At 32.6% G+C, this 16072-nt stretch overlaps 1 long non-coding RNA gene across 1 annotated transcript in view; it reads right to left on the bottom strand.

The window, feature by feature from the left end:
* The window catches only part of LOC141571305 (uncharacterized), a 141636-nt gene that overhangs the window by 82181 nt on the left and 43383 nt on the right, over window positions 1–16072 (bottom strand). The window lies entirely within an intron of this gene.

Below are 16072 nucleotides of genomic sequence, written 5' to 3'. Positions count from 1 at the left end.
ACAAATGGGACTCATTGCTTCATCAATTTAGAGAAGAAATGGTGTGGAGCAAATACTTCTACAGACTAAGTACCATCTATTGGTTTTCATTGTCTCATGTCAGACTACTAGCTCATTGAACTTATGTCATAAACTTATACAAACTCTTCTTCTGGCTTAAGGTCTTAAGTTCTTAAGTAAGACAGAGAGGCAGATGGAAAGTGAGAGAATTTAAAAAAATAATAAATAAATCATTGCTTTCTACTATTGAGGGAATCATTGAAAAATAACCACAGAAATAAAAGAGCCAATCTAGGATAACCTTGTAAATATTTTGGAAACAATTGCACAAAAGCTACCTGGAATAATTATATCGGTTATTATTATAGGTAGTATACAAAGATGTATTATAAGGTCAAAAAACTCATGATTTCATAGCTATTTAAACCATTATAAAAGAATTAATGTGATAAAATATTCCTAATCATTTAACCCATTTGAAATAATTTAATCTGCAGATTCTTCAAAGATAGCGCTCACAAAATAAATTAAAATCTAATCTTAATTGTGCATATATGTGAAAAATCTTAAATTGACTATTAGAAGATCAAACCTGCCAAGGTATTAAAAAAATAGAGCATGAACAAGTTGGGATTTTTCCAGAGGAGTAAAGATCATTCAACATTTAAGAAATGTATTCATTTATTTAACCCCATTAACAGGGAAAAGAAGAATAAACTTAGCCTCATGCCCCTAAGTATTAAAGAATGTGTTTAAAATATTTAATACCCATTTGTATTTTTTAAAAAGTTTAACTATAACAAGAAATATAATTTCTTAGCTTTATAAGAATATTCATAAGAAACATTAAACTAAAATCTTGCTTAAGAATGTATTATAATACTAAATAGATTCTCATTAAAGTCAGAAAACAATATATAGTTATAACTCACTATATCAGTTTGCATTGTTTTGCATAATTTGTTCTAAAGATAATAAAATGTTATAACAAAGAACCAAGAGAAGAAACAAAATATTCATTATTTCCAGGTAACATTATTGTTTACCTGGAAAACACAATCAAATCATGTATCAATCTGTTAAAAGTTAAGATCATTTAGTAAGATTTCTAGATACAAATCAATAGGCAGCAATCAATAATTTACAGTTCGAAAGCATATTTTTAAAAGAGAATCCATTAACATTAGCTAAGATCAATATAATGTGAAAAATCAATGGAAATATTCAGTAACAGTGTATTTAAAAAAAAAAAGACTATAGATCTTTACTGAGGGTAAAGCATAAAAATTTTAGGTAAATAAATTCAACATTACACAAATATCAGTTCTCTCCAACAAATCATCAATTGGGTGTATTCTGAATAAAAATGCATATAATTTTTGGATAGAATTCTATAAAAATATAGACATGTAGTCAATATAGTTATTATAATTAGGTAAGAAAAGTGAGCTAATATAATTAAAAGAGCAGTTGCCTCCTAAATTATTAAAAATTACACAGATTACATCTTTGGAAGATAATTAAGTGACAATAACAAAATTCAAGAATGTAAAAATGTGATAAGTATAGTATCCCAATTAATATAGAAAGATTGAATGAGGAATGGTGAATTACATGTCAACCTTCAAGAAATAATGTGTTCACGATGGGTGAAGAGTTAAATAACACACATTTCAGAAGTATTAACTAAGATATTAATAAAAGAATGAATTAATTAGAATAAAAACATTTGGAAATATTAATTTAGGATGATGAATGATGTTAATTCATGTATGAAAACAAAGGCAAATGTAAACAACTACAAAAATTAAAAATGAAAGTCAAAATAAAAAACTTTAGGTTATTTGAACACCAAAGGTTCTATTCTAAGTATGTAAAAAGTTAGATTAATCAATAAAATTGTTGCTTTAAAATGAGCAAGGGAAATGATGAGGTATTTAAGCAAAGAGGGGAAAGCATGTATAATAAACATATAAAATATTTAAATTCAGTAGCACAGGAATGCAAACTGATCCAAGTCAGCTGGTTTCAAGAAAATGATTAAAAACCAAAAAGAACAAAGTAGCCAGTGATAATGAGAGTAAGTGCAAATTGTTAACTGGCATTTGTGGTAGTGTGATTGTACAATCTGTAAGATAACATGATCATATGTACAGTAAGCTTAACAGTATGCTGTTAGTTTTTGGAGAGTTAATATTATGAGAATAATTGAATATTGATATAAAGATACATTTCTGTAGTATTAATAGTGGTAAAGTTTTGGAAAATCATAATAACATTTGATTTATTGATTAGAATGGAGTATATGTTGTAGAATGCATTCATTCAGAACATTTGAAGAGATACTATTTCAGGGTAAAGATGATAGAGTGAAGCTGTATTATTGAATATTTTTCCCTTCAGACCTGACAAAATAGCAAAAGAATCATATACACACAAAGCCAAACTTTTAAACTAGCACAATTTCATCTGATAAACACTGAAAAGTGGTGACCAAGAAAAAAAACAATCTAACTCCACACCACTCTCCACAGCTGTTTGGGAAATAAAAATATACTTATTTATAAGAAGAAATGGCCTCTAATGCGTCATGGCTGATGTGAAAACTTCCCCAACTGATGTGTCCTTGTCCTGCTGCAGCAGAAAATACTTGAGATCACGGATGCTCTACTACAGTGGACCTATGAATGACTGCAGTGGCCAAGTTACTCCACATTAATTCTTGATAGATCTATCACAGCAACACATGTATTGTTACTGGTGGTCATTTTAAGACACTGTTATTTTGGTGTTGTTTATTACCACATTGATACACAGATGATTCAAGAAGGAAATGATACAACTGCTGTCTCCAGGACTACTTCACATTTGCTTAATTATACATCTGTACCCACAATATAGATTCCCTATACTTTGTGCATAAGCATTCAAAAAAGGCCAGGGAGCAGACCTGGGGGTTGCACTGTGCCATGCTGTTTAATTGAGGCCAGAGAATCAGTAGAAACATGAGTTCTTCCTAAAGATACCTTTGCCTATGAAATATCTGGGTGACTCACCTTTCTGGAAGCTATGCCATGCACAAAACCCAAATGCTATTGAAACCTTGATGTTTTCATTGCCAGTATAAATAAGACATGCTGCAAACAGTGGGTAATGGGGTTGACTTAAGCATCTGCTACAAAATATTGCTTTGACCACACAGTATCTACACATAGAAGTCTTCTCGTAATTAACCTTCTTGTTTAAACAGCAACTCTGCATGCCATCATAATGCTATTACAACACCTCTAAATAAAAAATGGACCATCCTCTCATCAAAAGTCAATTCATTGATCTTGAGTGAGGTTTATACTTTCTCTGTTTCAGTCACAACCTAGTGTTAATCAACTGCAACCAGCACTATATTATTACATCAACATCATTGTGCAAAAAGGGAAATGATAGAAATAATTGGAAATTATTTAATGTTCCTCATTATATGCAAGAAAGAATAAGGATGGCAGAAAACATGGGGTATTTATATAATTTGGTATTTTCTTCTCTATGTATTCTACTAGGCACTCATGGGGTTAACTGGGACATAGAGGCACGGAGAACACCTCCCTTGGTGGTGCAGGAAAGGCATAAAACCCTGCCGGGGTGGTTTTCCCCTAAGTAATAAAGTCTTAAATCACTGAGGGAAGGACAGAAGACTTAGGAAAAGACTCATTATAGTTGGAGGAAGGAAAAAGTAAAGAAAGAAAAAGTAAAACAAACCCTCTATCTGAGGGCAGAGTCAGGACACCTGTTTGGCCATTTAGAGACCCATGAATCTGGGAGCCAACGTAAGATTTCTACCAATTGCTGAGTATTTCTACTTCACGTCAACACTCAGGAAATAACAGCAAAAGGTGACACTGGCTCCTTGTGAGAGCACCTTGGGCTCAAACATCATTTCACTATCACTTGACGAGGAGAAGCCAGTCAATTACTATAGAAAACATGGTCCTCTAGAAATAGCATCACTTCGGAGCCTTGGTTCATTAATTCATTGGGCTCATTCATGTACCTTTTTCCAGGATACAACAGTTCTAACAAATGGCCCTCGATCACTTTGAGGAAGACTCAGAAGAATTTATATAGCATGAACTTGTGGTAGTAAAGATTTCAGCAAGCTATTTAAGACAAGCTCTGTTAAATCTTTGTTAAAGGCTCTGGTCTCAAAATAAACAGTTATGATTATCTTGGTGACTCAAAGACCCCTGTGCCCTAAGCTTGACCTTGATTACTCAGATCAAGTAGGGCCTTAGTTAGCTACCTATTTCTTTCCTTGGGTCAAAATACCAGTCTTGCTGCCTATTATAATAATCATTCCTATCTTCCCTGTATCAGATAAAATTTGTAATTTGGCTTCTATCACCCATGATTTCATCATTTAGAGCTACTATCCGGTGAGATAGTCTCAACAATGATCCAAGCTCCGAACATTTCATTGAGCATTGTTGATAAATCTATTTTGTTATCCTAGAATTTGTAAAGCCCAAGAATATTACTCAGAAAAGATAGTGATCACATATAGGCAAGAAGCTAACAAACTTAAATGTATAAATTTCAAGAAATACAATAAAATTACCCATACCAAGATGTGACTTAAAATAACTCAGGAATGGAAACCATTTTAAAGAGATTGGTGGTAAACTGTGGATGCAATAAGTATAAAACTAATACTAACATTTGTGGGATTTATGGATTAGTGTAGGAATAGTTTTAACTCTAATGATGATTATTTGAGATTTGTGGAGTTTTCTAGTGTTTTCCTTTCTTTGTAGTATTTTTTGATTATTTTAAATAATAATGTTTATTTTTAATAAACATGAAGTCATTCTGAGACTAAAGAAGACATATAGTTACTTTACAACTATTAGTAGCAAAATAAATCTATGTTGGTATTGAATAATTATGGACTCTCTATTATAATACTAAATCTCATGTCACCTACTTAAAAATTTGACAAAATTCACAATTTGTCTTAATGGATGCTTATAAATAAAATAAATGCGTACGCATTCCTAACATTTACCAAAATCTAAGCAATTTGAGACATTAGGCTTTTCCCACCATTCTTGAAGTTTCATATCACTCTTTTGGATTTGTTTGCTTAGTATGAGGTTGAGGAGAGAAAGTTCCCAAAGACCAAGGAAAAGATTAATTGCTCTGCAGTGATGATAATAAGTAACCATCAGAAACTGAGAACCTGTTCAGTTGATCATCGACAACTTAACTCATTGAAAGTCTTTTCGCAAGCCTTTTGTTTTGTTTTGTTTTTGTTTTGTTAAAGAATTAGTTCTAGAACTTTCCTTCTGAAATCGGCAATAAGGAACAGACTTATTCTATAAACACACCTGTGTGTGTCAATCATCAACATCTCACCTGAGTAACCACACTTCTAGAGATAACACCAATACACTTTGCCTTTGGAAAGACTATAAATTCCACAATCCTCAAAACTCTTTCTAAGATTGCCAATCTGCTCTGTTCAATGAAACAGCGTCTGAATTTATTAAACATGAAGTAAATTCAGAATAGTCTTTTTATTACTGATGCTGAATGGTAGTCTCATGAGCATTTCTGGTGGGTCATCTTCCATATACTCAGTGAACAGGAGCCAGGAGGCTGTCAGCCCAATAAGCCTACTCACTGGATTCCTTATGACAAAACACCATTTCTCCTTCAGAGCCACTGTCCAGTGAGACAGTCTCAACAATGATCCAAGCTCTGAATAATTTCATTGAGCAGTGTTGATAAATTTATTTTGTTATCCTAGAATTTGTAAACTGACAGATTTCTGCAGAAGGTAATTAAACTTAGATTTTTATATAAAAATGTCAAGCCTGGGTCTGTGTATAAAGTTCTTTTGGTTTGAAGGGACAGCATTTGATCAGCTCACTTTAGGTTTCCATGCAAAGTCCTTAGACTTAAGATTTGAACCTGTATCATTTGAAGGTGGGCCGTTGTTCGCTACTAACGTGTTTACTCTTTGGCTGCTTGTGGTGGTTTTGCTTTTGTTTGTCTATCTGTGCTGTGTTCACCTAACAGGTCAGGTTCTTGCTGCCCCGTGCATTTCCTTTTCTGTACATCTACATGTAATGGTTCATATTGCTTTGTGTGTTTATGTATCAAGCACCCCAGAAATGTTACCTGCCTATAGCCAATCTTCAAGATACTTTGGAGGATCAAACAATCCTGCTTTAATTAGTATTAATTTGGATTGCTAGCCTATGATGGGGGAAATTGAAGTTTTAATTTATAGGAGAACTCCTTTAAAATAGAACAGTGACTTTGTTCTATGCCCGAGCTGGGGAAATTTTTCCAGCCCCTATTCTGAAGGATAATGTGGCCCTCTGAAGGTTGCCCCATTATGCATGTGATGGCAGGGCCAAATTCTAGCCGCCTGTGGAGGAGTCCAACACCTCCCATTCCATTCCTGTGTGGTGTTCAAACATGAACACCACACCTTTGCGAAACCATAAATGATTCAAATATATTCCAAACCATACAATATGATTCCATATTTGAACATATATGTGCAGGTTTTTTATTCTAGAAATACATCAATATAATATTTCATTATAATAAATATGTAGCATAACATAGCCTATTTAATAGAATACAACATAGTATTAATTATTTTGTACTCAGGGTGTGAAATCAGATCTCAACATCCTATCCATGGGACTTTAGACAAATTATTTAACCTGTCTTATTTTTATTACCTCACATATACAATGGAAAAATAATTTTACCTAATTTATATTGATACCATTAGGATTGAAGATAAACTACTTAAAAACATTTTCTATTAGATAATAGGGATAATCTCATACACATTTAGGCATCGTCAATAGCACTATTATAACTGTAATATTTTTTATGTTTTTTTTTAAATCTAGTAGACATCATACTAAATAATAGGCTTTAAAGACCATGTAAATGTAAAAGTTAGTGTTATGAAAGAAGCCAAAAAATTAAATGTATTTATTTTATGTCAGTGCTTTTTCGTTTTAATTTTGTCTTCTTAAAATCAAGAATGTTTTAATATGTCTCTATAACCCTTCAATTTGATAAACTTTTCTTATTCTCATATTTGATCTAAATTCTATAAAAACAAATTAACTGTATAGGCACCAAAATCAAAACAAATCAAAAAAATGCCTGACTTGTAAAAAAAAAATTTGCATCCAAGAAGTTTATATTTCAAGATATTAGCATTTTGGGTATCAGCAACCCCATCTATTTTCTGTAAAGAAAGGTCAAATTTTACATTTCACACTCCCATCTCTATATTTTGAAAATTGCTTCAACTATATTGCAAAGTAACAACATATAGGAAGAAACGAAAGTTGATTGAATGAAAAAAACTAAAGTCCAGGGGTATTTTTCAAGTGTCAAATAAATGTTTAGATCAGAATTATATTTATCCTTACATCTTAGTTTATTAGCATTAAATATATAGAGATAACAGTATTTCCGAAAACACTATCATATACCATCCCAGTAGAGACAGGTGTGAAAATAATTCCAGACCTGGTCCTAATATGATGCACAAGTGTCACTGGACCTGTTTCTCCCTAACTTTTTCCCAACTTTTCATTCTGTCAAACAGCCCTCAGGGATTCACCACTGTGTTCCAGAAACAAATGAAGAGAAAGGGACGAGTTCTTTCCCACTTTGTTCTATCAGCCATTGATTCATAAAGATTCCACTCTGTCCTTTCTTAAATTGATCTTCCCTTCCCATAAGAAAGATAAAAACTCACATCATGAATTTGCACATTAACTTCTATGGAGGAAAAAATTGTGGTAACAAAAAATTAGGTTACAGATTAAAAATTGAATCACTAGCTACATATCTTTTTTTCTTTTCCTGCTTGACTGTTTGGTATAATATTTTTTTAAATAAGAAAAAATGTCAATCTTAATTCCATTTTGAGGAGAGAAACTTTGCAAAGATATATACATAATAGTGTATCAATTTATTTTTAGATAAGATAAAAGAAGTATCACAAAATGAGAGCATGTAATTTTTTTCTTAAATTTTGAAACAGTTTGACATACTAAAGAAACATTATCAATGGAAACATTTATTGAATTATAATCATGTTCTCCCTCAAACAATAGGAAAAAAATAAACAGAGCAAAATTATCACATCAGGAATTACATTACTGCATACTATAGAAAATCATCACGTAGTATTTGAGGGATCAAAGTAAAATCTAAAATTCTGTTCTTGTACGTAGACTGTATTATCTATTTTTTTCAATTTCTCTATCGTCAGTATTACCCTTTCCTTTTTGCCTTGTTACTTGTGAAGAAAACCTCACTGCAGAATGGCTCTCCATCACTGTCATTTGAGTATACACTCTTCTTCATTACTTTCAATTTCTTGAGGAGAAATGCATTAAAGCCACCTGAGCCTGAGTTTTTGATGGATAGTTTCTCACAGAACCTTAAAATTTGTCGATTTAAAGAGGCCTCTATCAGGCCATCTAGTTTATCTCTATTCACATAGCTATTTATTTTACGATATCTCTTAATCATTTCTAAAATAGGAATAAGTTGTAATTCTACAACTTTCTTTTGCCATTGATTTTCTCTGCTTGTTCAAACATATATTTTGTGTTACTATGTTTTTATTCAACATTAACATGCTTTTGTTCTGTTACTCACCAAGTAAAAAAAATTAATCACATACCTAAAATTATTTGAGTTCTGCTGTCATTTAATAACACTTGTTATAATTTTTATACTTTTTACCTAGATAGTGTTTTTTCTATATTTATAATTAAACATTACATACATAATGACCTTTTTGACCATATAGTACTAAAAGAAAAATGTTAATTGTATGTGATATACAACTAAAATATTTTACTCTAAAATGATTAGAATCTATTAACAGTTCAAAATTATTAAAATAACCACAGATTGAATTTTTATTATAGTATAAATTATATGATAGTATAACTATTATAAGATAACTCACAAGATTTCAAACTAGCTTTCTGGTCCAAAGATATTGCCATAAACTCTGGAGAATTATACTTGGGAAGTCATAAATGGAAAATTTTCTACAAATGGCATCATTTTTGAGTAAGCAGACTTAGAGAGAGAATGTGTACAGAAAGGAGAATAAAAAATTAACATTGTAGAAAAAGTAAGAAACACAAGGAAAGACAGGGAAAGATGGTAAGACAGAGGCAGAATAGAACATTAGAGAGTAACACCCACGATGAAAATTGATAGTGGGGGCAAACAAGCAAAAAAAGAATACGACAAACAAGCAAGGAAAAGAGAACAGTACACTTCACCGAAGATGATGTCCCAATGGACTATGCAAATAACGTGTTCAATCTCATTCAAAATCAGTGAAACATAAATTAAAACCAAAGTGAAACACCAAGACACACAAACTTAAAAAGTTGAAATTTAATGATTGATAATACTGACTTGTGTTGAGGATGTGCAGCAATTGTAGTTTAAATTGATACCACCTCTTTAGAAATCTGGGTGCCATTTTCTACTAAGGTTATCTACACACAAACTAAGGCTATCTACACAGAAATTCAGCAATTTCATGTAGGATAAATACACATGTATGTCCATCAAAAGACATGTACAAAATGTTCTCACATTGTTCAAAATAGACATAATTGGATAAAATCCAAATGTTCATAAACATTAAAATGGGTAAATGAAATTGTGATATCATTACAATAGAATACTATGTATAGGTAAACACTAAAAACAGAAAAGAAGAAGAAGAAGAAAAAAAAAAAAAAAAAAACTCTGCAGTTACACACACAACAGCAAGAGGGAATTCCACAAACACTATGTTGAGTGAAAGAAGCCCGACACAAAACTATTGAAAAAAAAAAACCTGTATAATCTCTACCTAACATTTTCAAAAAGAAACAAAACTAGACATCAGAACATAGACACAAGTCAGGAGAGAGATAACCTTTGGAGAGGGAGGAGGGGTTAATATTTGAAAGGAATAATGAAAGGAATATGAGATTTGTTAATATTCTATTTCTTGACCTGGGTAGAGGTCATGTGTACTTTATAATCATTGAGTTACATTTTATGATTTTTGCACTTTTCTGTACGTAAGTGTATTTCAGCGAAATATTATGTAAAGTAAAACAAACAAAAACATATATACAGCAGGAGTATGGAAATATATAGACAATTATGAAATTTTACATGTGTAGAAATTTAAGGAGAAACCATTTGCTATATAACAGGCCTAAAGGAACATGAGATCAGAGAAATCAGAAAAAGGAGGGATTTTGTTGATAAAATGTTGAACCTACCAGGAATACATGTATTTAGACACACACACACACACACACACACACACACACACACACACACGAAACAGGTGAACACCAGGTAGATTTTTTTTTTTAAATACAAGTAAATAACTGCTAAATGTTTCAGGTGAAAAGTATTTCTGATTTTACATAATGTAGATTTAAAATCAAGGACACATTTTATTGATACAGTAAAGTAAGAACCTAAAGGGCTCCCAGGTAGTTCAAATGAAATATGAAGAAGGTAGAAGTTTAAAATAGAGGGTGAGGTTAAGGTACTGAATGATTAAACGTTCAAGAAAAAGATGAAGTTACAGAAAATGAGAAGTCAGACTATGACTCCCAGGCATTAAAAATAATTGCAGATAAGTTCTCAGTAGAGAAAGTGGGGAATGGAAAGTGAGGAGATATCTTTTTTAAGACAGTCACTAAAGAGAAGCCGTTGCAGAGAGAGCTGCTCAATGAAGCAAGCTGATCAGGAGTGTGTTCACATAACAATTCATGCTCTTTCTGACCTATACATTTTCCTCTCCACGTGACATAAGGAAAATGTGTTTGAGGATCAGGAGGTCTTGTGCCCAGAAGAACTAAGAAATACGTTACTTTTAGTATGTTGTTTCCCTTTTCTGTGATCTTTATACTTTTTTAAAATTCAATCTCATTCGATCACTGAACTAAGCCTTTTTTTTTTTTTAAAATCACAGCAAGGGGTTCTGACTTAATGCGTCACTACTTACTTGAGAGTTTGAATTTTTAAATATGATAATCATTATGGCAGTCTTGGGAGTTATTAAAATAAATAAGTTATGTTCCCTATCCTTGAAAAGCTCATGACCCACTGAGTTTGGAAAAGCAAGAGATAATTTTTAAATGTCTAATGTAGGGAAGCATGATGTACTAAGGAGTGGATTCTAAAACCAGAAAAAGAAAGATTTCTGGGCAGGGCTATCAGCTCAAATCACAACACATTCTCTTCCAAATTGAAAATCCATGCCTGGGATAATCAATCATGTGAATTTTGCAGTCCATTGGATAATAGTCTTCTAACCTCAGGAGTTCATAGACAAGGACAATTAAGAAGTAATATTACAGGAGTGCTAGATTTTTCAGTGGACAGTAAGTATATTTATTCTTGTTTAGTGGACTGCTTTGGCATATTTCTTGAGAATATCGTTTGAAAATTTCCTCTCCTGGACCCTTTCCTTTCTTGGCCAATAGTTCAGAAAACTCTGCCTGTAACTACTTCCCACTTGGTGAGAGATTTCCATTTAGGAAAGAGTTCTTACCCAGGACATGTGCACCTATCTGTTCTAGGAAAAGCAGCCCTGCGACTCACTTGTACATCAGCCCAGTTCTTCACGGGCCTGCTCTCAGGCTTGGTGGTAGTTGAAAAGACTGAATTTGTCCAAGCTCTCTTTCGTTATGGACTTCTAACAGGTCGCCTGCAACCCTTGCAGATTACTGGTAACAGGGCTCCCTGAAAACATGAACAGCTAAATGACTGAACTTTAAAACTTTTTTTGGTAGGCCTCTACATCATCTCAACTGGTTAAAAATTAAGTGTGCACACATATTAAAAAAAAATAGTTCTCTTTCTTGGTATAGTAGGCTAATACCATGTTTCCCCAAAAATAAGACCTAGCTGGACAATCAGCTCTAATGCATCTTTTGGAGCAAAAATTAATATAAGACCCAGTTTTATTTTACTATAAGACCAGATCTTATATAATATAAGACTGGGTATAATATAATATAATATCTTATATTAATTTTTGTTCCAAAAGATGCATTAGAGCTGATTGTCTGGCTGGGTCTTATTTTCAGGGAAACATGGTAGGACTCAAAGTATTATATATGAGATGAAATATACATAAAAACAGTCCCATCAACTGCAAAGTACTGATTTTACTCAAGAAAATAATCAAGAATTTGGGTTTGGTAATTAACTGGGATTAAGTTCAAGTTATTCCCTTTATATTTTGGTTTACTTAAGTGCAAATCAAGATTAAACTGTACCTCCAAAATACTTATAGTCATTACAGAGGCAAATATTACTTAAGAGAAAACTTACCTTTGATAGATAGCACATAATTGTTTTTATAAAATATCATTGGCTAACTAAATATTAATAAAATAAGTCACAAGAGAATTTAATTTGAAAAGAATTATCTAACATATTTTCATTTTTATAAAATCATATGATCAAAGCTTATTTTTAAAATAAATTTCTCCCAAACTCTAGCCAATCTATGTCCTAAAAGAAAAATTACAAATTGGCATGATAGTCATGAAAATAAAAAATTTACAGAATCATAAGACATTTGAACTGGAGTTCAAATATACCTATAGTATTTTTAATCCTGCAACCCATTGCTATAGTAAGAATCTTTTATATAAAAGGTGATCTCTGATCCTCTATTGTCATGCTTCTGGTGAGTGGGGTCTATTCCTCCCAAGCAGGTGACACCATTGCTTACCAAGTCTCACTGTTACAAATATCTTAACACTGCATTAAACATTATATTCATAGACTGTCTTCCAAACAACCTTTGTCTTAGAAAGTTCAAGTTCTCTTAAAAATGAATTATGATTTACTGTCAATATATTCTCTAAAATTGTAATTTCTCTGTTTAAGACAGACACTCATCTAAAAGCTTAGCTATCAGATTTTTATGACTGGGGATTTTTCCATAAAACCATGAGATATACACCATGGCCATATGCTCACTTTAAATCCCCATAAATAAAAGCACTGCATACATGCATGTATACATACATTAATAAATGAATAAACAAACTATGGCAATGGTGTAGTTCTATAGAATCTAAACACTTATTTATTCACTGACCAAATATTTTAATCTTCTTTACATACAAGGCACAATGACAGAAGATAATATCAATAAAATTTATAGGGGCACCCTCATTCCATACTCCCTACCGCTCAGGAGCTACAACCTCTTCTCCTGCTTCTATTAAACTATCCTCTTTTTAAAACTTAAAAATACATACATACATACATACATACATACATACATACATAAATAAATAAATAAAATTTATAAATTTTGTATGTGGAAGGTAATGAATGTGAATGTTCATTATCATAGGTATTACATATATATACATATATATGTATCATTTATACATATTATAGATATTATGTCATTCTGGAAAAATGCAGTCAATTGCTAAATTCTGAATGCTAAAATAATCTCCAATAGAAAAATTACTGGTATCGAAAGTCAATAAGGTGCAGGACTGGAAATTGCGTTGTAAAATATAGGAGTGATTGTAATGGGAAACTCGGAAGCCGCAGTCACACTTCTGTCTACAAGTATATGTGTGGTACACCGAGCAAGTGTGCTGTGTGCATCTGATGTGGTCATGCACCATGGCTCTGAGGCAAACACCAAAGGATCACTAACAGAAATGAGATTATGTAAAGATGACATCCACCTGGGGAAGCAGCTTAGCCTTTAGAATTAGACGTGCCTTTGTCTGTATCTTGGCTACTGTACAGAACAGTTCAAGAATTCTCACCTTTACAGTAGGTGAGGAATGGGTCAAATTAATCATCTACCTGGTCCTAGTCCTCCTCCAATGGCTGCTGGATATTGGCAGAGGTTGAGCGGATGTGATTGCTGGTTGACCTGTGAGCTGGACTGGGCAATCAGAGGTTCCTCAGCTCTTCCCCTGTCCTTAGAATGTGCATTCTCCCACTGTTCCCTCAGTGGGAGCCATTTTCAAGGATGCAGCCTTATGAGAGCAATGTGCTACTGAGACCATCGGGACAGTCTAGTGACTGAACCCTGTTAAGGCCTCTATGCAAGCTTTTAAGATTCTGGTGAGCAGGTGCAGAGACCTACTTGTCTTCGGGGCACTCATATATAAGTTCTCTTGCTTACTAAACCTGGCACCTACCAATCTGGAAGGGTCTGCCTCTTGCTTTCATCTCTCTTAGCCCTCCGGGTACGGGGGCCAATTTGCAAACCAGCAGTATTAGATGAGGAAGGTAAATGTCTATTCTAAGCAGGAAACAACGGGACACACACATTCATAGCAGAAGAGAACCATCAAGAAGTGAAGATTGAATGTGTACACCTAAGCAAGAATTGCCCTGCATCCCCACAAACAAATAGGGTCGTAGGGGAAATTCCCTCTGCAGGAATCTGTCATGACTGACATGAAGATCTCTAAATGCACATGTTTGTCTCATTAACTTTTCTGTATAGTTTACAAAAGTACTGGTATAATTTTAATAAATAAATTTTTTAGGTTACAAAACTAATCGCCAATCTTTAAATAATTAAAACACAAAACACTGAATTTCAAATGAAAATAAAAGGTGTGTATTTGGGGACTGCATAAATTTACCTATGCATGTCTTTAATACAGCCCCTTGAGCCAACCTTCAGGAGCTGAGGTCAAAATTCACTGACATCATAATGCTTCAAGTACAGAAATCCATTGGTTATTAGAATTTCAGATGCTTTAGGTTCACTTATATTCAATAGCAGTGTATCAATGACTCATAACATTTTAGCTACTTGTCTAAATCTGTACATCAGCTACTTGTCTAAATCTGCTATCTAAATCTGAACATCAATTATTTAAAAAATATTTTTGAATCAGTTAAGTGTATTAATGCAAATTTTTAAAGGATTAAGTAAGAAAAAAGTGTCCTTCGTTAATTCAAATCAACTCATCTGAACTTAATCTTCTAGTAAATTTGGATTTTTTTATTGGATCATTTTATGAAGGGTACACTTGTAATTAGTAACAGCTGTGAGTCTCTATTTTGTAAAAGTGGAGAGAATAAGTTATCAGATTAATCACATTTGGACAAATCTCAAGTTTTTAAATGAGAAAAGACTTGAGTAGATTTTTCTGGCAATGTTTTGAAAATACTAACACAAATGGTACAAATATTTTACCTAACCTTGTTCTAAGGGCAAAATATGAATTATTTTTCATTCCAACCCTAAGTTAATTATTCCATTCACCTCTTTACCTCCTACAGAGATTCTTCATTCTCTGGAACTATTCTAAACATTTATTTTATTACCTCTGTATGTCATTAGATACATACTCACTGTTGCAAGGGAAATTCTAACTAGATCACCCATTGTCTGCAGAGAGCTGGGATTTCAGATGAGCCTGGAAAATCACCTTACCATTAGGCTATAAGCAATTTTGAAAAATGTAAAGTAGGGCATATTTACTACACCTGGTGAGTCCCTAATTACAATGGTCTATATTCATCATTTACACACATTTGTCATTTTAATTAATTACTCAGGACTCAATTCAATCCCTTTGCTGCATTCTAAAATTCCCATTGATTTAAACAGGTATAATTGTTGCTATAGAATAACAGACATTTTGGAATCAGTGGTTTTTATACAATCAAGAACTATTCTACACAATTCATCCCCTACGTAGAGTTCAGGTTCCTGCCACTTACAATCATTTTGCTTTTCTTTTTTCTATGACAATGAATACAAAGAATCTATTTCGAGTATTTTAGAAAGTCATTAAAAAAATTCTGTCTTCAGTCTTACAAGTCCCATGTTTAACATCATTATAAGTATGTATAAGGGTTATTACAATATATTTTGTTAATAATTGCTTTAGATAAATATTAAAGGCTTATTTGTTAGGTAACGTACATATTTGCCTCTAGGCAGATTCATTCATAGAAATATAAAGATTAATGC

Source organism: Rhinolophus sinicus, chromosome 16 (assembly GCF_057876585.1).
Source record: "Rhinolophus sinicus isolate RSI-liver-muscle chromosome 16, RSI-T2T, whole genome shotgun sequence".
NCBI classification, from domain to species: Eukaryota; Metazoa; Chordata; class Mammalia; order Chiroptera; family Rhinolophidae; genus Rhinolophus; species Rhinolophus sinicus.
The sequence above is the reverse complement of the archived record's forward strand: the minus strand, read 5'-3'. Positions and strand labels throughout refer to the sequence as shown.